Source organism: Schistocerca piceifrons, chromosome 6 (genome assembly GCF_021461385.2).
Source record: "Schistocerca piceifrons isolate TAMUIC-IGC-003096 chromosome 6, iqSchPice1.1, whole genome shotgun sequence".
In the NCBI taxonomy this organism is placed as follows: Eukaryota; Metazoa; Arthropoda; class Insecta; order Orthoptera; family Acrididae; genus Schistocerca; species Schistocerca piceifrons.
In genome coordinates, this window is record NC_060143.1 from 366,461,152 (window position 1) to 366,486,601 (window position 25,450).

General features: G+C 45.7%; 1 pseudogene; it reads right to left on the bottom strand.

The window, feature by feature from the left end:
• Positions 1-22,289: 22,289 nt before the first annotated feature.
• Positions 22,290-22,407, bottom strand: LOC124803982 (annotated as a pseudogene).
• Between the last annotated feature and the right edge of the window lie 3,043 nt (positions 22,408-25,450).

A 25,450-nucleotide genomic window follows, 5' to 3' on the forward strand; every position in this document is an offset into this window, starting at 1 on the left:
GGTCCCCATTCCATTTTCAAGTTGGGTGTCTGCAGCGTGTGGTGCCGTACTGAGGAAAAACTCTGCTTTCTGTTTTTCTGCACAGTAATGCTTTCAGTTGAAACGTTTCTCTCTTTCCATGTTGTAAAATGTTGGCGGTGGGAGCTCGCGCCACAGGAGGTCCTATCTGCGTGTGTCCACATAGCTTTACGCACCCCAGGGCAGCGTAACATAGAACTGCCTGGCCATGGGCTATTGACTCTTGCGTCTCCTTCGGGAGGCCTTTTACGAAATGGCTCTATGGACGGCAGCCTACTTCTACTGTTCCTGCACCATCCAAAACGCTTTCGACGTTCTCTCACTTCTACAAGCCATACAATCAAGAGTAAAGTTACATTACTCAGTGACCGATAGTCACTAGTACTGCTGTTTATCGTATTCCACGGTGTCAATAAATATTCCGCTCAGATGGGTCTTTCATTATGAATTTGCTTGTATCATGTGACTATTTCTGAAAAAAGTCAGCCGGCCGGTGTGGCCGAGCGGTTCTAGGCGCTTCAGTCCAGAACCGCGCTGCTGCCACGGTCGCAGGTTCGAATCCTGCCTTGGCCACGCATGTGTGTGAAGTCCTTAGGTCAGTTAGGTTTAAGTAGTTCTAAGTTTATGGGACTGATGACCTCAGATGTTAAGCCCCATAATGCTTAGTCCCATTTGAACCATTTTGAAAAAAAAGTCACATAACACTGTCATTACATCAGCGGGTAACATGGAGTGTGTTCATCAACTGCTGGAGGTCATGGTTTCTGTGGAAGATTTCGAACATTCATGGGTGATTGATGGAGTGGATGGGGAGTGTTCACTGTCACAAGAAAATGCTATTGCAACACGACAACGCTCGTCCCTACCATGGCTGCAATCGCTGAAGTATGGTTCCAGGTACTGCTACAACATCATATTCTCCTGACTTGGCTCTTTAACTTCTGGAGCCCCTAAAAAAATTAAAAAAACATACAAAAATTGAGTCAGTCACGCCTAAAGCAGTGCAGCTACTCGCAGTTCCTGGAAGTCTGTGAAATGCCCCTACAGAAGCTCCTTCATAGATTGAATAGGTGATAATCGGAAGCGGTCAAGTCAGGAGTATTACCTGGAACCCCATTTGAGCGATTGCAGCAGTGGTTTTCCGACTCGAGTAGGACGAGTGTGCTCATGTTGTGTTGCAAGAGCATTTTTTCGTGACGGTGCACACTTTCCAAAACGGTCACCACTCACCTGTGAATATCCTCCTTCCACAGAAACCACGTCGTCCAACGGTGCCGCTGATGATCACAGTCCGTGTTGTCCGCTAATGTAATGACAGCAGTTGGAAAATTGGGCTGTCCTGTGCGGTGATTACACTTCTAGTGATTTTCCTGCCATCTACTTAAATCAAAGTACTACATATTTGCAACTGCAATAGCAAATGCAGCACCGATGGGGAAAAAAGCAAAATTTACACCAATATGGAACGCCCCTCGTACATTTAACATAAAGACTGAACCATAAGTCCACCGCCAAAATTATGGAATTTATTCACAGATTTTTCTGAGCAACTGACTTATCTCCAATCACTCATTACTGAGTAATTGTATTTCGTTTGCTTTCTTAAGGATCCGCCATGTTTGACGCTACAGCGTGATTCCTTGCATACTAACAGTATAAAAATGTATTTAACACACACACACACACACACACAGCAAGCAAGCAAGCAAGCGCTCATGCGCGTTTTGTAGTGTTGGCTCAAGAGCCAACACCGTGTCGCTACTGGAGGCCGAAATGCACGCGTCTAAATACACGCAGACCGGCGTGAGGTCTGGAACAGGACAATGTCTTGAGAATTGCAAGAAAGTACGTAAATCTTGTAATACTTAACTTTAATCCATAATCGGTGTACATCGCTCTTGTACAGATATAATCTCCATTTTTACTATACACTGGTAATGGCGCCTTGCTAGGTCGTAGCCAATGACTTAGCTGAAGGCTATGCTAACTATCGTCTCGGCAAATGAGAGCGTAGTTGTCAGTGATCCATCTCTGGCAAAGTCGGCTGTACAACTGGGGGCGAGTGCTAGTACGTCTCTCTAGACCTGCCGTGTGGTGGCGCTCGGTCTGCGATCACTGACAGTGGCGACTCGCGGGTCCGACGTATACTAATGGACCGCGGCCGATTTAAAGGCTACCACCTAGCAAGTGTGGTGTCTGGCGGTGACACCACACGTTTGCCCTCTTATTTAAAAAAGTACTGTTATTCTTAATATTTTCTGCTATTGCTCCTCAGTTGCTACTTAAATACTTTTTATCTTGTAGATAAAAATAGCTTTTAGTCGTCTTTTGTAACAGAACTTTCATTATTATTGGTTCAAATAGAAAATGTTTCTCTTAAATGTTGTAGCCTCCTCCAGTGTTCTACAAACAAGTAATTGTGGCAAAAGTGAAGCTGTGAGGGTGGGTCGTGAGGCTTGCTTGGAAGCTCAGTCGGTAGAGCAATTGCTCGTGAAAGGCAAAGGTCCCACGTTTGGGTCCTGTTTCGGCATAATTTTACTCTGCCAGGAAATTTCAAAGAAATAATTGTTTAGCTACAAATATTTTAGATTTAAAAGTCGTAATGTTTCATTACAGCACTTTTACTTTACCTTAATATCCACTTTCTTTCAAACGTAAATGATGTAGCAAGGAGGTTGTAAGTAGCAAGATGGTGAAATTCAGTAGACAGATACGTTGTGACATGAAGCCAAGTGGAAACTTATCACGGGAGATTGAGTCCGGAGAGCTTACACAAGAGGCAGTGGACATGCATAAGATGCTGCACACAAAATAAAGTTGACAGACTACACCTTTTACTACTAAATGATGTAAACTCTAAGGTAACCTAAAACTGCTGCAATGAAACACTCATTTCTGAAAACAAAATGTTGTGACTTGGCAAGACAGCCAAGCCACTAGGAGGTGAAGCCGAAAGGCACGTGTTTAAGCTCACGCAGGCTGGCGGGATGTCTGGAACTGGACAAGGTAATTAATATATCCAATAACGTACGTAGCTGCTGGAATACTTAACTTTAATCCATAATTGGTGAACATCGGTCTGACGGTACATGCATCACAAGATAAATAGCAAATGATAATGGCGCCTTGCTAGGTCGTAGCAAATGACGTAGCTGAAGGCTATGCTAACTATCGACTCGGCAAATGGGAGCGCAATTTGTCAGTGAACCATCGCTAGCAAAGTCGGCTGTACAACTGGGGCGAGTGCTAGGAAGTCTCTCTAGACCTGCCGTGTGGCAGCGCTCGGTCTGCAATCACTGACAGTGGCGACACGCGGGTCCGACGTATACTACCGGACCGCGGACGATTTAAAGGCTACCACCTAGCAAGTGTGATGTCTGGCGGTGACACCACACAAAATATTTACAGTCAAACTAAGAATATTTCTCTTGTGTCTTTGTGGATCATCGTAGAGGTCTAAAATAACCGGAGGAAAACACACACACATATATATATATATATATATATATATATATATATATATGTGTGTGTGTGTGTGTGAAAAATATCATTCACCTGCAAAGGGCGAATAACAGTTGCTGCACCCCTCCAAGATAAATATAAATAGGAAGGAAGATTAATGTTTAAGCTCCATCTTCTGATTTACTCAAATTAATATCCCTCATCCTGTACCCCTAGAATGAGCATGACAGCCGCGTATCCCGCTTTTTTCGCTCAGATCAAGTAAGATGCATGGACAAGGAATGCTGGTAGTTCCTCTGAACAGAAAATGATAAACGGCTTACCAATGCACGTGGGCCACTGCGACGTAACCTGGAAACTCGTTGCAAATGGTAGCTGCCGCTGCTAACACTTACCTGAAAACGAAGAATGAAGTTTTAGTAAAATGACGGAAAATTTTATTTATTGATTGATTTATTACTCATTTACTTTCAGTTTTATCAAATTTCTAAGAATAGAACATATATGCACATAAAATTCTATACACAGCACCTAAGGTTTTCGCACAAAAAATAAAAAATACATTTCAGCATTATACGATTTTACGAAATAAAAGTAAGATATGTAATAAATTAGAGAGCCTTCGAGGCAAGGGAGAAATAGAGAGAACAATACTGATATTTAAGAAATAAACGTGTCTACTGCGGTAAGTGAGACGTTATCTGGCCTAGGTTTTTAGGTCTGCGATACTTGCTGCTGCCTTGTGTGAAGTAACACTGTACTTGGGAGTGTTTATCTGGTGGCGCGCATGGACAGCAAGGCGGCAAGCGACCGGTGGAGCGAGCAGGCGGCACGGAAGCGAGCCAAGAGTTGGCCCTGTTTGTCTCTCGCCGCCTACGTACGGCATTGACTGTGCGCTGACTCGCCTGAACGGGCTTGGGCCATTGGAATCTGTTACAGAACGTCACTGCTCCTGCTATGTCGGACACACTGAGGGCATTGGGCATAGGAGTGTGTAAGCGGGCAGCTGTGCTAGTGAGCACTCTCTCCTAAACACATTAGTCAGGGGTATTTGCATCTGTATGCGCTGATGTGTACTGCTGTTCAAATACCGAGATACATGTTATGGGAGAATGCAGCAGCTCAGGGCCACATGGGCTGCACAAGGGATGCTACAGTCGTCTCGGTCATTCTAGTTCATATAAATTCAGATTGTGCTGAAGTTGCTTTCACCGATTTAATTTTTATGGTGTTTCTTAAACACATTTATTATTTTTTATTAAACTGTAATTAATTGAGTCTTGGGTAAATAACTCATTGTTATTTCAATGGATTTGTTTACAGTATCTTTTAAGCATTTCATTTTTAAACTCAGCATGATATGGCAGTCGATTGTGTAAACTTCTTTATTTTATTACGGTACCAAATTCATTTAAATTTTATTGGATTTGAGTTCTATCAAGAACTAGCTGAGCGCCCATTGTTGACCAGGTATGTATTTAATCTGAATCTATTGGACCATCTATTCATTTCCCTCTCTCTGCCCATCACCTCTTCCCCTTCTCTCTGTCCATCTCCACCTGCCCCTCTCGCTATCCAACTGCTCGTCCATCTACTCAGCCACACTCTCTCTGTGTCCACCTTCTGTGTCCCCTGGCCATCGATCTCTGCCCCTCCATCCCCTCTTTACCCTCACTGTCCATCTCCCCCTCTTAACTTTCCCTGCCCATTTCCCCCCTCACCCTGTCTCTCCCTTTTCCCCCCCTCATCTCTGTACGTTATCACCCCTGTACATACATACATACACGTTTATAATTTGTGCGGTTTCATTGCAGTACAAAATTACGAATTCAGTATTTGCTCAGATTGCTTGTTCAAATTGTATTTAGTATGTAAGTGGTCAATAAATGTACAAATGCTACACTTTTAACCCGAACTCATATCAATCGATTCCACCCTTTAATCCTAAAGGCCCTACTGGAAATACGTGTCCATCTACACCCGAACCCACCTGACGTTGTGTGGCGGAGGGTACTTCTGCACCACAATCTGTTCCCTCCTTCACTTTTCCATGCGTGAAAGATGCTCGGGAAGAATGATAGTTGGTAAAACCTCCGTACGAACTCTAATTTATCAGACTTCCTCGTATTGGACATTTTGCGACATGAGGGAAGTGTTGTTACCAGAGTCTTCTTGGAATGCACTATTTCGAAATTTCGACGGTAAGTATCTCTTTGATGCTCGCCGCTTGTCTTACAGCGTCAGCCACTGTAGTTCGTTAAGCGTCTCCGTAATGCTCTCGCGCATACTTAAAGATCCCGTGACGAAACGCACTGCTCAGTGTTTCTGTATCTTTTCTGTTAAATACAGCCCCGTAAGGGTCCCAGACCGATGAGTACTGTGGAACATCCCGTACACCTTTCCGCCGTAAATTGTGGTTGTAAGTTATGTTTTAAATACGACGATTAATCTCGATCTGCGGTTAGGCAAAGTCATGGATAAGGATCAAATGTATATTCATGCCAATCATCTTATTTGGAATATGCAAGAAAGGTCGAACCAGTGTTTATGCTGATGAATGCTCTCAGATCCTTGCAATGAATCTGACTGGCATGTGCTTTTCTTGCAGTCATTCCCTTTTAGGTCGCTTCGTACGATTACACCTAGTTATTGTACGGTTGTTACTGTTTCCAGTGACTTTTCACCAATAGCATTATCAAGCAATAATGGATCTCTTCGCCCATTTACGTCTAATACGTTATATTTATTTATATTGAGAGCCAACTGCCAGTCGCTGTACAATTCATCGATTCTTTGCAGGTCAATCCGTATATATTTCGCTTGTCACGTGGCGTTGCAATCTTCTCGTAATTAACATCAGCGTCTGCGACCAGCGTCAGGGAGCAGCAGATATATTCAGATTTAGTATCCAAAAAGAATTCTGCATGCTGCTACGCTAGTTTACTGATAGTAATTTATAATTCTACGAAACACTATAATACGCTTTCAGATTGAAAGATAGAATCTAAACTGTTGTTGTTGTTCTCATTTGTTTTAGATTGGTAGCGCCTGGCGAGGTACAACACAACTCGGCAATATGGGAAATATATTCGCAATTGCGAATGTTAATCAACATCGGCTCTCGACTCTCAGTAAATATGTCCTCCCTGGTTCAGAATATACATAACACACATGGACGACGGCATATGGAAGTTTGGGTCTGGCCGTCGTTCGTGCACGGATAGCCGAAGCGCTTACGGCGACCGCTGACGTAATGCGGGGAATCCAGGATCGACTCCCGGTCTGACAGTCTGACTGTCGTCATTTCAATATACGTCTGATGATGGTTCATATTCGCTTTTGCCAATAAACTTCCTGTATTTCTTGACGGCTGTAATCGCTGCAGTGCCTGTTCCTTCGGACATGTATGCATGCAAGTTCTGGAAGGACGTCGTGTTTTGGTGTATGCCGTTTGGTTGTAATGCTGTGTGGTTTCTGTCAGTATGTCTCTCCTCCAGACACACTTCCAGCTCGTAGTTTGATACCTGCCTACAGTATATCCTGTTTGTGCCACAGATACACATTCCTTATTAGAATCAACACTCTTTAATTACCAAATCTGCTCCTGCGCTGGAAAGATGTGGACCAGTGTACCGATTTCCCTGCATTCACAGTTGTCTGTGCTGCGATGGCAGCGAATTTTTAGTAAGGCTGACATGGCTCAGCCAACGGCCTTGCCGCAGTGGTAACACCGGCTCCCGTCATATCACCGAAGTTAAGCGCCGTCGTGCTGGGCTAGTACTTGGATGGGTAACCATTCGGTCTACCGAGCGCTGTTGGCAAGCGGGGTGCACTCAGCCCTTGTGAGGCAAACTGAGGAGCTCCTTGATTGAGAAGTAGCGGCTCCGTTCTCGGAAACTGACGTACGGCCGGGAGAGCGGTGTGCTGACCACATGCCCCTCCATATCCGCATCCAGTGACCCCTATGGGGTGAGGATGACACGACGACCAGTCGGTACCACTGGGCCCTAATGGCCTGTTCGGAAGGAGAGTGACATGGCCCATGTCTTATCAAGTAATAAATTTCGCCCTTGGTCGCCGGAATATGTAAACAGTCGTTGAGATATTGATCCGGAATTAAACAGGAGGCCTGAAATTTGCAAGCGATGGACATTCCAGAGCTGTCAGCAAGATTGTGCTCCGAGACGCTGATGTTCAAAAGTTAATGATAAATGTGAAAGGAATAATTTATACAGAATTTCCACAGCAAAGAATTTTGCTATACGTATTGCACAAGAGCGCTCACTGCTTCGAAGGCGCGCGTGACTGAGAATTGTCGAAAAATATGGCATTAGATCCGTCTTCTCCTATCGATATTTACAACGCAATGACAGCAGAGAGGCGCCATCGCGTATTGTTAGTTCCACGCCGTTATCTGTATGAAATAAAAAACACTATTGTAAATGTGTTTATTTGAAAATACGCGTATTACTAATTGCAAAATTACCTAATAATTGATCCAATCGCCGTCATTATCAATTATAGTTTGGCACCTTTTTGGCATGCTTTTCACGAGATTTTTTGCATATTCTCTCGGTGACGATCTCCATATCATCCTGATTTTTTATGACAGCTTCTTCAAAGCATACACTGGCATTCCTTTAGGCTTGTCTAAACACACGACCAAAAAATTTCGATCGGATTTGCATCCGTGGACATTGTGGGCCAATCCATCGTGGACATGCCATTGTCGTGTGTACAGGGTTTACAGAGACGGCTGCGATCTTCCGGATCATTATCCTCTTGAAGCATCCAGTTTGCCTCGTTCGAACCAAAGGACCTCAGAAGGCATTTTCGATAAATATTGCATATCTTTTCAGCGTTTAAATTGACTGTAAATAAGTGCAAATAACCAAAACTGCAACCTACAAAACGAAATATTCAACTCTCAAATTGTTTATCTATACACTGTGCAAAAGCTCATGGAGTGCAGATTCGAGACCACTACCAGAGATTTCGCTGCGGCCGTTACATTTAACATTATGACGTACACTTTCTTTTGGAACTGACTCTCCGTGAGGTTGTTTTGGGTAGAGACAGCAGTATGGAAAAAGCTTCCAGTTCCACATGTGGATGCTACAGGAAGAAACATACACCGTATGGCTAATCGAAGGTATTGGGGCCGGACACTACGACGTGATCTCACTCGACGGCCTTATATTGCAATTTTTTAAGTTCTGTTGAAGGAAGGAAGTAGGAGTATACGAAATACAGCACAAATTCACTTTCTTTTCGTATCGCGAGACAAAAACGTTACAAAAGAGAGACGTAGACAATGCTCCGAGAGAGACGGGTTAACGGCAAGGATTGTGTACGTATACCCGTGTGCAACAAAGTGACTGCTTGTTCCGATAGTCATAGCTCTTTAAGAGTCGAAAAAAAGTTTTCTGACAATACTAATTCGAAAGAAATGCTGTTAACGAGGTCAAGATAAATATTCTTGGTATTTTAAGCCGTAAATCACTCCTGGAAGCTTAACGTCTAGAAACCTGCAATGACTAAAGGGCAAAACACCGCTATGATTAAGTACGTCTTACGACAGTTCAGTCTCGGTGGCAAGTATTTCAAGTTCCTTTAACGATTAACCTCGTCTTTCACTTTTAATGAAAAGTTATTTGTTTCGTACGCCGCTAATTTATTCCTCATTGTGTGAGCTACCCGCGAATGCACATGAACAGCAAAGGCCAATATAATTTTTACAAGTGTCTGCCTACAAGTTCACTTGTTGAACACGGTAGAACAAAAACATTAATAAATCTTGGCGGCTTGTCTTCCTCGTAAGGAAAGCGGAAGGTCGCTTCGACGTGGATTACTACGATTGTTATCTCGGACTATTGTGTTGCAAAACTTCTCTTCGTGCCAGCTAAAGGGAGCAGCGAATGGGATAAAAACGAGGTTAGGCACTTCTTGGTATTTAGCACCGTCGACGTGTCGAATTCGCGGAAGCCTACCGAGACAAGGCGTTCCGTTAATGTTGCTGCTCGTCGGCTGTCACAGCCGTGTCATTGAGGCATTGTCCGACTTGGGTGAAGTACTTCCAGTTCTTTAGCATGCATTCCTATTTGTAATTTTTGTGGACCATTACAAGAATGGTAGTTTGTAATTTCAGTCCCATTTAAGGAAATACATCTTCCACTGTTACATTTGACCTCGATTCGATCCAGTATCTCCTCATTAGTTACATGTTAGTTACGTCTTATAGCTCCACATTTCAAAAACTTTTTATCTTGTCTTAACTGTTTATCGTCCACGTTTCACTTCCGTACAAAGCTAAACTCCTGACAAGTATTTTCAGAAAAGTCCTCCTAACATTTAAGTCTATATTGTGTTCTGTTTTCCAGAAACGATTTTTTTGCTGCTGCCAGTGTGGATTTTCTACTGCCCGTAGTGTCTCATTTCCTCATCTAATTCCCCCAGTATCTCCTGCTTTAATTGGACTATATTCCAGTATCTTTGATTTATTTCTGTTTATGGTCACGTTAAACTATTTTCAAGACACTACCAATTCCTCTCGAATGTTCATCCAATCCTCTGCCGTCTCTGTCAGGATTATAATGTTACTGGCAAACCTAAAAATTCTTATTTTTTATCCACGAACTGTAATTGGTTTCCCAAATTCGTCTTTAGTTTCCTTAATTGCTTGTTCAATGTATAGATTCAGTAATATGAAGGTTCGGTTACAATCAAACCTGACTCTCCTTTCCATTAATGCTTTTCTTTCATGACAGCCAACTCTTACAACTGCGCTCCGGTTTGAGTACTACTTGAAGGAAACCCTTCGCTCCTCTTATTTTATCGCCGATATCTTCCGAATCTCAAGGAGTGAATTCCAATCAACAATGTCGATATCTACAGAATATACTATTACAAACGACTTCCGGAAAAAAAGGTACTAGAGTACATCTATATACAAACTCTGCAAGCCACCACTCGGTGCATGGCGGAGTATACCTTTCTTTCCAGCCGGCCGCGATGGCCGAGCGCTTCTAGGCGCTTCGGTCCGGAACCGCGCGACTGCTACGGTCGCAGGTTCGAATCCTGCCTCGGGCATGGATGTATGTGGTGTCCTTAGGTTAGTTAGGTTTAAGTAGTTTTACGTTCTTGGGGACTGATGACCTCAGAAGTTAAGTCCCATAGTGCTCAGAGCCATTTGAATCATTTTCTTTCTTGGTCCACTTGTAAATGGTGTGAGGAAGAAACGACTGTCGGTATGCCCCCGTAAAGACTCTAATTCTTTATCTCTTCGTTGTGCTCATGCGAGATGTACGTTGGAGCCAGTCGAATTGTTCTTCAGTTAGCCACAAAAGCCGGTTATCTAAATTTTCTCGATAGTGTTTCGCGGAAAGAACCACATATTCCCTCCATCTTCCCATTTAAGTTTACGGAGCATTTCTGTAACATTCGCGTGTTGGTCGGATCTACCGGTAACAAATCTAGCAGCACGCCTCTGAACTGCTTCGATGTCTTCCTGTAATCTCACCTAGTGGAGATCCCACACGTTCAAGCAGTACTCAAGAATTGGACGCATAGATGTTCTGTACGAGATCTCCTTTACTGATGAGCTACACTTTCCTAGATTTCTCGCAATAATTCGAAATCGACCATTCACCTTCCGTACTACAGACCTTACGTGTTCGTTCCATTTCATGTCGCTTTGGAACATTACACCTCGATATTTAATCGACGTGATAAGCGGAAAACCATTAATACGGTGCTCTAACATTACAGAACCGTTTTTCTTACTCATTTATATAAATTTTTATTTATTTAGAGTAAGCTTCCGTCAATCAAACCGAATAGGAATTCTGTCCAATTCATCCTGTATCATTTCCACAGTCACTCAACGACAGTACCTTCCCGTGCACTACAGCGTCATCAGGAAACAGCCGCAGACCGCTGCTCACCCAGTCCATCAGGTCATTTGTGTATACAGAGAACAACAGCGGTGCTACCACGCTTCCCTGGGGTAGTTCTGACGATAATCAAGGCTCTGCTGAACACTCGCCGTAAGCGACAAAGTACTGTGTGCTTAAGAAGTCTTCGAAACAATCACATACCTGGGACAATACTCTATATGCTCCGACCTTCATTAACAGTCCGCTGTGTGGCACTGAGTCAGACTCTTTCCAGGTATCTAGAAATATTTAGCCATGGTGAAAACAGATCGCTGTCTTCCCAAGACACCTGAACAGTCTCCACGTCAACACAAAATTTACTACGGAGGTAGAAAAAGACCAACAGCTATCCTTTCCGGATGCGCTGGTTACGAGGGTTGGTGAGGACGTTGGACAAAGCGTGTATCGAAAACCGACACACACACACACACACACACACACACACACACACACACACACACACACAAAGCGCGCGCGTGGACCTGCACAAGCTGCCAAATCAATATAGAAAAGTATTTCACACTCTTTTTCGCGCCATAACAACTGATGCAAAAGTATTTGCATCCTCCCGCGGACTGCGGTGATAATCATAATAGACAATGAGACACAGCTTCACACCAGCAGAAGACATCACTGAATATCAATTTCTGCTCCACCTCTCTTTAGATGTCCGCAGCTCGTGGTCGTGCGGTGGCGTTCTCGCTTCCCACGCTCGGGTTCCCGGGTTCGATTCCCGGCGGGGTCAGGGATTTTCTCTGCCTCGTGATGACTGGGAGTTGTGTGATGTCCTTAGGTTAGTTAGGTTTAAAAAATGGTTCAAATGGCTCTGAGCACCATGGGACTTAACATCTATGGTCATCAGTCCCCTAGAACTTAGAACTACTTAAACCTAACTAACCTAAGGACAGCACACAACACCCAGTCATCACGAGGCAGAGAAAATCCCTGACCCCGCCGGGAATCGAACCCGAGTTAGGTTTAAGTAGTTCTAAGTTCTAGGGGACTGATGACCATAGATGCTAAGTCCCATAGTGCTCAGAGGCATTTGAATTCTCTTTAGATACCGTCTTCAGAAGAAAACAGTAAACAAAAAGTTCTATGTTAATTGAGTTTAAGACAATTACAATATATTTTTAAGTAACTATTTTCTGAATGCATAAACGCCTGAAGAAAAATGCTCGAAACACGTCGCAATATGTTAAGTTACAAATAAAACAAATAAAAGTGACAGGTAGCGTAAAATACACGTAAATAATTATTCCACACAGCCACTGTCTCCAGTTTAATTAAGGTATATATAATCTGCGGTCGTGAGCTCGACTCCCAATCAACCACCAGCAGTGGAGGGTGGAGCTTTGACAATGCCAGCGACTCGTGGTGGCGTAACGCCAGAAAAATTTTCGGATAAACGTCGACCAAAGAAACCGACACATATGCCGAACAGGCAATTTGTCAATATGGAATCTGCCTGCTAACGTGTTGGAGGAAAGGTGCCTTGCTGAACACGGCTACGAGGCTCTGGTGGGCAAAGCGAGCACGTGTCTGCTTGTAGAGGCGGGACACGCGTGGCGAGCTGTTACGAATTCCGGACAGGAGCAGAGCAGGAGCAGGGGGGGAAAAAAGAGTCAAGGGCGAGGCCAGAGCGGCGCACAGCGTCGCCTTTTAAGCCTAGCCACGGCCGGCGGCTGGTCGCTGCCGCACCACGCTTCCAAACATCACCTCTCACTCTCTACAACTGCTTCCTCAACGATGGAGCACACCAGCGGAAGTCATTCTCATGCAACAGGTATATTACTTTGCACGTTGTAACGCAGCCTGCTCAACAGACATGTCACACACACTCGCAACAAAGAGGGCCATGATGATGATGATGATGAAGACGACGAAGACGACGACGATAAGATTTTGAGGGCGCACTACAGCAAGGTCTTCAGCACCCTTAACAAAGCGTAATGAAACAAGTGTGGAGGATTATCATAAAATGACTAAAACGAAAACTGCGAATAAAAACGGAAAGAAAATCCTGAAAAAATGGAACACACACACACACACACACACACACACACACACACACACACACACACACACAGCAACGAAAACGACATCGGCAAACCGAACAAAATGGAAAAAGCAGTGGGAAGTATTAAAAGAGGACAGCTGACACCTGAGGCTGGCTGATCGCTGGGAGAAAAGGGTGTGAACCCGCCAGTGTGCAACACATTAAAGTGTCCAGCCTAAAAGATTATGCGGAAGACCAGATATACCACAAAATTTTAAAAGCTTCATCACACTCGTCTCGTTATCAAATAAAATAGAGGGCGGATCCTCAACTAAATTTTGCTTCTGACCGCCCACGAAATAAGATGCACTCAGTTAAAATGTAGCGTACAGGGATCACAGAGAGGGGTGTCCTCTCGCCAGAGTAAAATCCCTTATGTCAGGGGACAGTGTCCAGTGCGGAGGCAGGTCGGGGCCGCTACATCGCACTTCAGCGACTGGCATGAAGGTCTGGTTGGCCGGATAGTCGGCTTCACTAAACGTAGCTTATTGTCCCTCATCACCAGCCACTGCTCCTTCCCTAAGTGCACGGATCTGTGACCCACCAGCGAAATAACAGCCTGCATCGAAATGGCGCATTCTGTAACGGCGTGTTCCCTGCAGGCCTTCTTCACGGCTTTGACGACCTGTTTATTTCCTCAAATTCCCACGTGTCATGGTACCCAGCGGAATGACACCTCCTTCCGCCGCCGCTGTAGGAAGTACGGCTGGTCCTGTACGAGCGGCACACATTTCCCTGCAGGGTACATATGCCGCAACGATCGTAGCGCACTGCGCTGAAGACATCTCATCTGCTCCAATGCCTTCAGGATCGCATGGAGCTCAACAGAAAATTTATTGTGGGCGTGTGAAAGGCGAATATTGAAGACACGCTCAGGGAAGACGAAGGGACAGCCAAGGAGCCATCTGTATACACAATTGTAAAACCGTGTGCTCGTGTAACACATTAAAAAAGAGAGACTGAAACGTAAAACTGTGAGTACAATCTTTCTCAAAATTCGTCAGATCTAAAATAATCCTGGGCCTCCGTAGGGTTGGTTGGTTGGGTTGTTTTGGGGGCAGAGACCAAACAGCAAGGTCATTGGATTAGGGAAGGACGGGGAAAGAAGTCGGCCGCGACCTTACAAAGGAACCATCCCGGCATTTGCCTGGAGCGATTTTAGGGAAATCACGGAAAACCTAAATCAGGATGGCCGGACGCGGGATTGAACCGTCGTCCTTCCGAATGCGAGTCCAGTGTGGTAACCGCTGCGCCACCTCGCTCGGTCCTCCGCTCTAATCTTGGTCTAAAACGTTAAAACCAGCCACAACACACACAGGTAGACCTTTGCGCGAATGCCATAAGGACTCGTCGGTCGCAGTCGAGCACGAGAAAGCCTCCCATTGGAGGCCGAGCAACGCCATGGGGTGCAGGCGCATGTGACGTTTTATATGCCTGGAGCACAAAGAGCAGCTCCACCCTGATGTGAAACGGAACGAGGGAGAGGTACGACTCTTCATTGTTCTTATGTATCATCCCGTATAAACGAGTGCTTCCTTTTAACAAAAAGCTTAAATCACGTTAAAAAAGCAATCACTTAGCGATAATTTCGGTATCGATGCTTTCGTTCCGGTTTTATTAAGGTGTCTGTACAGCTTTACTATTGGTGTCAACAGAAAATCTCGTACCATATTTGGTACTGGAAGTCCGTAATGGTGGAATACACCTGACGCGCTTTTCACACGGACCTACAACTGTCTGCGCTTGCATCTCTCTAAGCTCAGCATCGTGGCCTTTACAGTTTGAACACTGATAAAACCGACGGACTAAAGGGACAAATTGTTGACTGCTAATGGAGGAAAAAACATCGTATGAACTTGTGTCCGAAAACGGATCGTTGCCACGGTAGATGGCTCTCACGAATGACAGTTCCTCTGACCATGTTCCTTGTGTCTTGCAGACTGTGCGATTGACGCACCGTACTGTAAGCAGCAAAATGGTCTGGTATTCATGTCGGGAACAAGCCGAGATGGTGTTTGTGTACAGCCAAGCAGATGGAAACGGTCGAGATGTAACACTGCTACACCTAACAACATACACCAACCACATCACATAACATTTCAAGCTATTTTCGGCCGCACGGGATTAGCCGAGCGGTCTAGCCGCTGCAGTCATGGACTGTGCGGCTGGTCCCGGCGGAGGTTCGAGTCCTCCCTCCGGCATGGGTGTGTGTGTGTTTGTCCTTAGTATAATTTAGGTTAAGTAGTGTGTAAGCTTAGGGACTGATGACCTTAGCAGTTAAGTCCCATAGGATTTCACACACATTTGAACATTTTTGTTATTTTCGGGCGTTTGTGTGATCATGGGTCCTTTCAGATAGACGACTGTGCAGTTAGGCGGCGGACTGTGCTTGCACCATAATTTGGATGACTGGATTCTACAGGATATTGAGCCGAACCCGAGTACAAGCTCCAGCTAAGTGGCCCATCAACGTGGTATGGTTCAAATGGCTGTGAGCCCAATGGGACTTAACTTCGAGGTCATCAGTCCCCTAGAACTTAGAACTACTTAAACCTAACTAACCTAAGGACATCACACACATCCATGCCCGAAGCAGGATTCGAACCTGCGACCGTAACGGTCGCGCGGTTCCAGACTGTAGCGCCTAGAAACCGCTCGGCCACTCCCAACGTGATATAAGCCAAAGTACTATCATGTGTAACCTGCATGACAACCGCTACAATATCACCTGCTGTCCCATCGAGGCCACATTGAACATCTGTTGTGACGTGAATGCGATGCAGTACTGTAGTGTGCTCCGGGACGATTTGTTGTCGTCGCACACACACCGTCCACTTCCGGACAAATGTTCATTGCGACCTTCTCTCCCCCATTTCCAGTCAGAAATCCGTCCCTGCGGTTTATCGGCTTTATTAACGTTCACTCTGTATGTTAGAGCATGCAGCATGTTTCTTGTCTCATTTTGACATGCCGCCTCTTGACATTTTATATGGCACTCCGGGATGCACGACCTCTTTCTTGCAACGACTCCGTTGGAGTTGACTAATCGTGCAAATCTTCTTACAATGTAAACAAAGTGACATTTAGAATTTCGCCTAAGTTTGTTTTCTACGAGACGGTGTCCGCTTCCGATCTGTAAGGAGTGAAAATACTGTTACTTCGTGGCTTGACGAGAAATGCTCTTATCGTTTTCCGCTGAATCGGCGGAACGCCTCGAAGCACTGCGGTGCTTCCTTGTACTCCGTGATGAATCGGCGTACAACCGCTTCCTACTGATTTGCAGAGAACCTCGTTTCCTCACGGAAAGTGGTTCCCGGAAGATCACGTTGGCACACCCGCCATTGTGCATCAAACCCTTTGTGAAAATTCCTTCATTATCACGTAGAAAAGCAGTCAGGAAGTTTGAATAACGTAGAAATAACTGCGATGGATATCCATTTAACGACCAGAAGACAGGATGTGAGTGAACAAAAATACCCATTAAGTCGAAAATGACTCTCCCGCTCTCTCTTTTCAACAACTACACTCCGTTTAACATTTTTGGATGTATGATTGCTGTTAGTGAAAGCAGTTGATGGATCAAGCAAGATAAAACACTGAGACAAAATTCCACGTATTGCGAGTACATGGTGGCGCCGAGCTCAAGTAAAACACCAGGAAGACTGTTTGTAACCCGATTTCTTCTTTATATCCCTAGCATATTTTCTTTATTATCCTAGCATATTCTGGCGGCGCCCTGAGAAGTCTGAGCAACCAGAATCCGAATGACGCAGCTCGGTTATTTCTGCTGATGTATCTTGCTGTTTCGTTTACTTTTACGAGTTCCGGGTAAGTTAAATTTTAGTTTTACAATATTCGTTGCATAGCTCACACCAATAGTCAAGAGAGGAAATGTATTCCGCTGAATTACAGCTGAATCCTACCTTCCAAACTTCACAGATGCTCTTCCGCGAACCTTGCAGAACTAGCACTCCTCGAACAAAGTATAGTGCGGAGACATGGCTTAGCCACAACCTGGGGAATGTTTCGAGAATGAGTTTGGAAAGTAGGAGACGAGGTACTGGCAGAACTGAAGTTGTGATGACGGGTCGTGAGTCGTGCGTGGGTAGCTCAGATGGTAGATCACTTGCCAGCGAAAGGAGAAGGTCCCGAATTCGAGTCTCGCTCCGGCACACAGTTTTAATCTGCCAGGAAGTTTCATATTAGAGCACACTCCACTGCAGAGTGAAAATCTCATTCTGGTACTATACGTTTGATGTTGGCGACAAACGCAATTAACTACGCTCTTTACATAAATATTCATAATCTATAGCGCCACTACATCCTCTGTGGATTTATCCCCCACCCCCCCTCTCTCTCTCTCTCTCTCTCTCTCTCTCTCTCTCTCTCTCTCTCTCTCTCACACACACACACACACACACAATCTCATCTCATTGACATAAATGTTCCAAAACGCTGCGCAAAAAACGGGACCTTTCCAGGTTGTATTGGCGACAGACAGGTACAGTCAAGTGTTTTGGATAACTCTTTGTAGGGTCCATTTGTATACCCAACAGAGGGATCGTCTTGTATGTATGTTGTATGTTAACCGGGGACCTAGAAACGACGGAGAGGCTCCGTCCCCGCCGCACCGCAGTGGTCCACAAGTTCACGACGACTACCGCAGTCCACTTCATCCCTCCGCCGCCCCACACCGAACCCAGGGTTATTGTGCGGTTCGGCCCCCGGTGGACCCCCCAAGGGAACGTCTCACACCAGACGAGTGCAACCCCTATGTTTGCGTGGTAGAGTAATGGTGGTGTACGCGTACGTGGAGAACTTGTTTGCGCAGCAATCGCCGACATAGTGTAACTGAGGCGGAATAAGGGGAACCAGCCCGCATTCGCCGAGGCAGATGGAAAACCGTCCACAGACTGGCCGGTTCACCGGACTTCGACACAAGTCCGCCGGGCGGATTCGTGCCGGGGACCAGGCGCTGCTTCCCGCCCGGAAAGCCGTGCGTTAGACCGCACGGCCAACCGGAGGGATCGTCTTACTGTAACTATCCAATAGTACAGGGTCAAAGTTTGAATATTACACACTTCCTCCAGTTTAGGCACATGGCGGAAAGCTGTGTGTTCTGATCACATTAGACGTGATCTACAGTGCCCCCTTAAAGCGCTTGTGGAGCCACCAACAAGTTCAGGAACGGTTCTCAAGGAAACCCGAAAACAGCGTTTTTCGCAATTTTTCGCCGTGAGTAGCACATATTTAAATAACAAACTGCAGAAAACTTAAATTTTAACGGTATATTCTCTAGACATTTATCTAGAACTGCCATCTTAACGTTTTCAACAGTCCGAGGAACACCCCACCAACATGGTTTTTGGGTGCCAAAACCGAGCCGCGGATTGCAGTACTGATATGCACAGGTGAAATTATTACGATATATTCCCAACATCCCGATCTCTAACAACCTTGAAAATTTTCTTGGTATCCTTCAAAGTCACCCTATTTGTACAAGTAAAATACGTACGTTCTGGTGTGAGGCGAAAATGTAGTTTATAATGGGTCGTAGCACGGAGAAATATGCTGCACAGTGTCTCCGTTATCATCAGAGGTGTTCTGGGAACCCCATGTTCTAGTACTTAAGCACATGAAAAATTTTTGTGCAGCGAAAATCCGCGCTGTGATGTAAAATTAGTTTTGAGTTATTTCAATTTCACATAAGCAAACTATCAAAATTTTACTGTCCCTTAGAATTCATTTCGTATGAATGACGTGTCCTGGTGTAGCAGGGAAAAGAAGGGAACCAGCGGAAAAACGCTCCTACTGGACCACAAAAAAGGCTATATGCTCCTGTTTTAACGACTGAATGAAAAGTGGGATAAAAACTGCCTCAGTCTACCTTCCTCAGCATCTCTAAAAAATTTCTCATAAATTTTGGCTTGCGAACATTTTCTGGCATTTTTATGCTGAGTGAGGATGAGACTGTGGCAATGGGAAAGAGATGTGAAAAGTAGTAAATACTGGAAGGTAGTAGATAGTGATTGTGGTATAGAAAGAGCGAAGGAGACAATGACAGTATGAGAGAAAGAGACGGACACAGTTACGGTGGATCACAGTTGATAGTGACAGAACAGTGCTACAGAAAGAGTGAAGGAGAACGTAGTAGGGCAGAACGAAGGAGATTGTAGCCTTGAGAAATGAAACAGTGCTAGTTGGAGAGACAGAAAGAGATAATGTCACTGAGTTGGGTTGAATGACTCAGTGGGAATGGGCAAGTGGGAGTAAATGGGTATGGTCGACTTACAGTGGTTGAAAAGTTTTTGGGAAAATTTTTGAAGGTGCTGAGGAAGGCAGAATGGGGCAGTTGTATTCCACTTTTCAGCCAGAGTCTTTTTTTGTGCTCCGATAGGAATACAGTGCTAGATACTAGTAAAAGGTTGTATATTTACAACCATCTGATGCGAAATAAACACTAGTTGTGGCTATCTCCTGTACAATACACGCGAGCTGACGGAAGGTGCCCTTGCGCTGAGTGACCAGCAGGCGGCGAGGAGCGGAAGACGCACGTCGTGAGGAGAGACAGCAGTTTATTTCGCTTGACAGCCAGAGTGAGGAGAGTTCGTCTGCGGCTGGCTGCATGCAGTGTGCATGGGGAAGGGGGGGGGGGGGGGGGCTTGAGAGGGAGGGAAGAGCTACAAACAGCGGGCCGATGCGGAACGCTGCCCGCAGCCGCCGCCGTGCCGGCGAAAAGGTCACGTGCGCATGCGCCGAGCGCGGAAAGTAACAGGAGACACCGCCTAGGGGCAACGCTCGGTTCTCCAGGCCAGCCGGCAAGCCTCCCTAGTCACAGGCTTGTGGGCTACACAACGCCATCGGCCGCACACGTCCAAAACAAGCCCATTCTATAGATAGAGGGGATCGATATAATGTAAGGACGTGAAGCCAACAGGGCAAACAGATGCTGTCGTTGTGGTCTTCTGTCCAAAAGCCGGTTTGATGCAGCTCTCCATGATACTCTGTCCTGTACAAGACTCTCCATCTCCAAACAACTACTTCAACCTGAACACTTCTGAATCCGCTAGCTGTATCAATCTGTTGGGCTGTCTCTACAATCCTCCACCCCGAATCCCTCGAACACTAAACTGGTGATTCCTTGATGTCTCATAATGCGTCCTCTCAACCGCTCTCTTCTTTTAGTCTAGTTGTGCAACAAATTTCTTTTTTCCGCAGTCCTATTCAGTACCTCCTCTACCGGCCCAATCTTCAGAATTCTTCTGTAGCACCACATTTCAAAAGCCTCCATTTCCTTCTATTGTCCATTCTATTCAGGGCTGCACTCTAAACAATTATCCTCAGAATAAACTTCCTAATAATTAAGTCTGTATTGTTGGATGTGAGGTCCGCCAGTTATTCAAAACACCGTTTTTTCTCAGTACCCAAACATGCTTCGGCACCACTGTGCCATCATCGGTGGGTTTTCGTTTTTATTTACTCTGCAATGTGAACATTTTTGTTAAATGGTTATAAAATTTTGTGTATCTTTAGTTCAAACAACAGATCGTTTCTTTCTGTAAATACCTTTACATTCGGTGTGCATGAATTTTCTGGATCACTTGTGTGTTAGTTACTACAGGTAGCTTCTCATCTGCAACCAAACAGTGTTAATGAGAAAGTTTTTGCTGGGAGTTAACCTATCTTCTAGAATGTAATTTAGTTTGTCGCGATGTTTTCGCGCCTATATTCGTTTTTACTTGCGTTTTAGTGTGGCAAGCACTTCCATTCTCCGCATCATGCTGAGGTGTTGTGATGCACACGTAACTATAACAAGTATTTTCCACAAATAACGTAGTAAAAACACTTTTCGCTTCTATATCCAAACGGTCGGTCAGTTCATTACCTGGGATATCCACATGACTTGGGAACCAGAGGAAAACAACTGAGCAAGCAGTAAGACCAAGGTCAGAGAGAAGGTAATGATAAGCGAGATATCACTGGCTGACAAGACTAACATGGATCAGCACCCTGGAGACAGGTCACTGAGTCACAACAAATTACAACGCGATCTAGGGAGGTCTATTTACTAAAACTTAGGTCTCTCTTGATGGCACCGAGCGAGGTGGCGCAGTGGCTAGCACACTGGACGCGCATTCGCGAGGACGACGGTTCAATCCCGCGTCCAGCCATCGTGATTTAGGTTTTCCGTGATTTCCCTAAATCGCTCCAGGCAAATGGGGATGATTCCTTTGAAAGGGCACGGCCGACTTCCTTCCCTAATCCGATGAGACCGATGACCTCGCTGTTTGGTCTCCTCCTTCCAAACAACCCAACCGAGTCTCTTGATGGTTGTCAACTCCACGCCGCACGTCGTCCCACCGGCAGTTGTCGAGACATCGTTTCTGACAACCGGCGACGCACATCGTCCGGGAAGAAAAACTCTGTACGTTCCCAGCAACAAATGTTGTTCCTGACCAGCACGAGAGTAACAGCATTTCCCCTCCTCTCCTTATTCTAGAGCCACCATTATAAATGATAACACACTGATGTTCAACAACGGAGAGGAACAGACACCGAAAGGTAATGGTGATGACCGAAGCTTTAGGTCCTTGATATAAAAGCAGCACTACGTCATCAGGCCACAAGTGGCCCTTCGGGACCATCCGCCCGCCGTGTCACCCTCATCTGAGGATGCGGATAGGAGGGGCGTGTGGTCAGCACACAGCTCTCCCGGTCGTTACGATGGTTTTGATGGTTTTCTTTGACCGGAGCTGCTATTATTCGGTCGAGTAGCTCCTCAATTGGCATCACGAGACTGAGTACACCCCGAAAAATGGCAACAGCACATGGCGGTCCGGATGGTGACCCATCCAAGTGGCGGCCACGCCCGACAGCGCTTAACTTTGGTGATCTGACGGGAACCGGTGTATCCACTGCGGCAAGGCCATTGCCCAGGTCCTTGATACAGACCAGTCCCAATTCGTGGTCTGGGTACAAACGAAAGAGGCGGGGAAAGAGGGAGGAGGTTGCTGGAACACAAGGGGAGCACATTGTAAGGGATTAGGCGGAGGATGCGGCAGAGAGCCTCGAGACTCCTAGGACAGGGCTTAACAACTGGCCGGTTTTGAGCGCGAGTACTCGCGTCTGCTCAGGCACGTGCTCGAGAGCAGGTGCAAGGTCGAGGAGTAGGGAGGGAGGGGAGGGAGGGGAGGGAGGGGAGGGAGGGGAGGGAGGGGAAATTCGTGCGCACGTTTGAATGTGATCTCGCGTTCTTAGCAGATTTAACTAGCCATCTGAATGCTTTGAACATTTTACTACAAGGTAAAGATCTGCTAATTACTCATTTCATAGATCGAATACGAGCTTTTAAAATGAAAAAGTCAGCTGGGCCGCGGGGCTGCTACGGTCGCAGGTTCGAATCCTGCCTCGAGTATGGATGTGTGTGATGTCCTTAGGTTAGTTAGGTTTAAGTAGTTCTAAGTTCTAGGAGACTGATGACCACAGATGTTAAGTCGCATAGTGCTCAGAGCCATTTGAACCATTTTTTTTGAGTCAGCTGGAAACAGGAAACCTAGCTCATTTTCCTAAATTATCACCCATGCAAGATGTTCACAAAGACTTTGAACGTTATTCACATAGTTTAGTTGATCAGCGCTTTCAAGATCTGACAACACTAGACAGTGATTTTGATCTGTTTTCTCCATATTCAGCGAATATTTAAGAGATTCGTCCTGAGCTGCAGCAAGAAATTATTGACCTGCAGTGTGACAGAGAATACAGAGACAAATTTCAGAACAAGAAAAACATTTTGGAATTCTACAGACACTTCCCTCAGGACAGATTTCCTCGTTTGCACAAATTGGCGGCTACAATAATATCAATGTTCGGTTCCACGTATGTTTGTGAACAACCGTTCTCTGCAATGAAATGTAACAAGACGCGCCTGAGAAACGAATTGTCTGATCGAAATTTAAACTGCACGCTGCGCCTAAAATGCACAAGAACAATTACTCCGAACATAGACGCAATTGTACAGGGCTAAAAGTACAAGATAACCGAGAATCCCACACTTCAGTGACACCTTTTATTGTGTAACAGTTCACAAATTAATGCGAATGTAGAGGCATACACTAAGCTAATAAAATTATGCGGCATGTGTACATTCTCCTTTATTTGTTTCATTTGTCGCAGTAATAATTCGTGAGTGATATCCCTGCAGGTGGCCGCGGATTTACATTGACTGGCGGCAGCTGTTGTGTGCCCCACGTGACTTTCCCCACTCTCCGCTCTGGTCCGGTAGTGGGGGTAGCATGCTCGCGCTGCTCCGTGCTCGCGCCTTGCTGCTCACAGCTTGCTCCGCGAGCACGTATGTTGTGAAGCCCTGTCCTAGGAGATGGCGGGTGTCGGAGTCTGTGGTCCATGTAAACAAGACGAACTGGTTGATTAGAATGGTGTTTTCGTAAATGAGCAAGACTAAGTTCCGTCGGGAACGATAATTGACTTTGGGAAAAGAAGGAAAAATAACAGTGTCAAAGAGTTTCAGATGCGTATGTTGCAAGCGTTACTCTGAGATGAGGAGACTTGCACTTACACACTGCCGAAAAGATAGTAAATCCGGAAAGACTACGTCGCCTGAGGGATAATAGACGAACTGAAAATGGTTTCAACTTCGTCCGCCAATAGTGAGTGCAGTGGCGTAGCTACCAGACTAACACATGTGCCTATTCTTTTAATAGGAAATGCTCACAGCCAGAATGCTCAGTGAGGGGCAAACGTGAGAAGCAAGCAGGAAACCATGCCACGGAGACGCACTCGTGCTTCCTACATATAGCAAAGTGAGCAAGTTTGAAAGGGATCAGAGCCGGCCGGTGTGGCCGAGAGGTTCTAGGCGCTTCAGTCTGGAACCGCGCGACCTCTACGGTCGCAGATTCGAATCCTGCCTCGGGCATGGATGTGTGTGATGTCCTTTGGTTAGTTAGGTTTAAGTAGCTCTAAGTTCTAGGGGACTGATAACCTGAGGTGTTAAGTCCCATAGTGTTCAGAGCCATTTGAAAGGGGCAAATTGTGGCTTTTCGGAGAAATGCCGTACGAGTTGGACGTGCTGCGTCACTTGAGCACCGATTCCGATATCTATGGTCACGTGATCATTCTCACACCCGCAGACGAGGTTCTGGACGTCCACGTAGAACAGACGTCCTCCACTATTGTCGTCTTGTAAAGGGCAGCAGTGGTAGATCGTACAGCCAGGACAGCACAGGTAAGAGTGCTTGTGAGCCTAGATGTGTCAACATAGACTGCTACGGTTATTAAAAGTGGGTATACCGGCACGCACACACGCCACTGCATCGACGTACACGGCTCGTCTGAATCCGTCAGAGGACCAGTTGGAAGATGGAATGGCGAGCCGTAGTCTTCAGCGATGAACCCAGATTCTGTCTGCGCGCAAGTGATGGTTGTTTGTACGTACGACGTAGACCTGGCGAGCGTTGCCTTGTAGACTGTATTCGTCCACGACAAACTGGCCCCAACTAAGGCCTTATGAGCTGCAGCGTCATAAGCCAAAACTCTGTAACACCTTTGGTGTTTCTGGAGGAGGCGATGACCAGCGCTCGGTACGTGTATAATGTGTTAGATCCGTTCTTTCGAGAGGAAAGTGATGTGTAGTTCCAACAGGATAATGCTCGCCCGTACACTACCCGTGAAACTCAAATGTGTTCTTCAAGAAGTACAGCAACTACCCTGGCCAGCACTATCTTCACACTTATCTCCAGTCGTACACATGTGGGATAGGACGAGACGAGAAGCGACTCGTCAACAAGAACTCTTACGGGACTATGCTAACAGGTCGAGCGGAAGTGTAATAGCGTATCACAGCGCAGCATTAGCCAACTGTAGGATCGACTGGACGCCAGAGTCAGCGCCTGCACTGCCGCCAATGTGCCGTTCAGCATGAGTCGATACCTGGTACCTCGAAACTGCGTGAAATATTGATCTG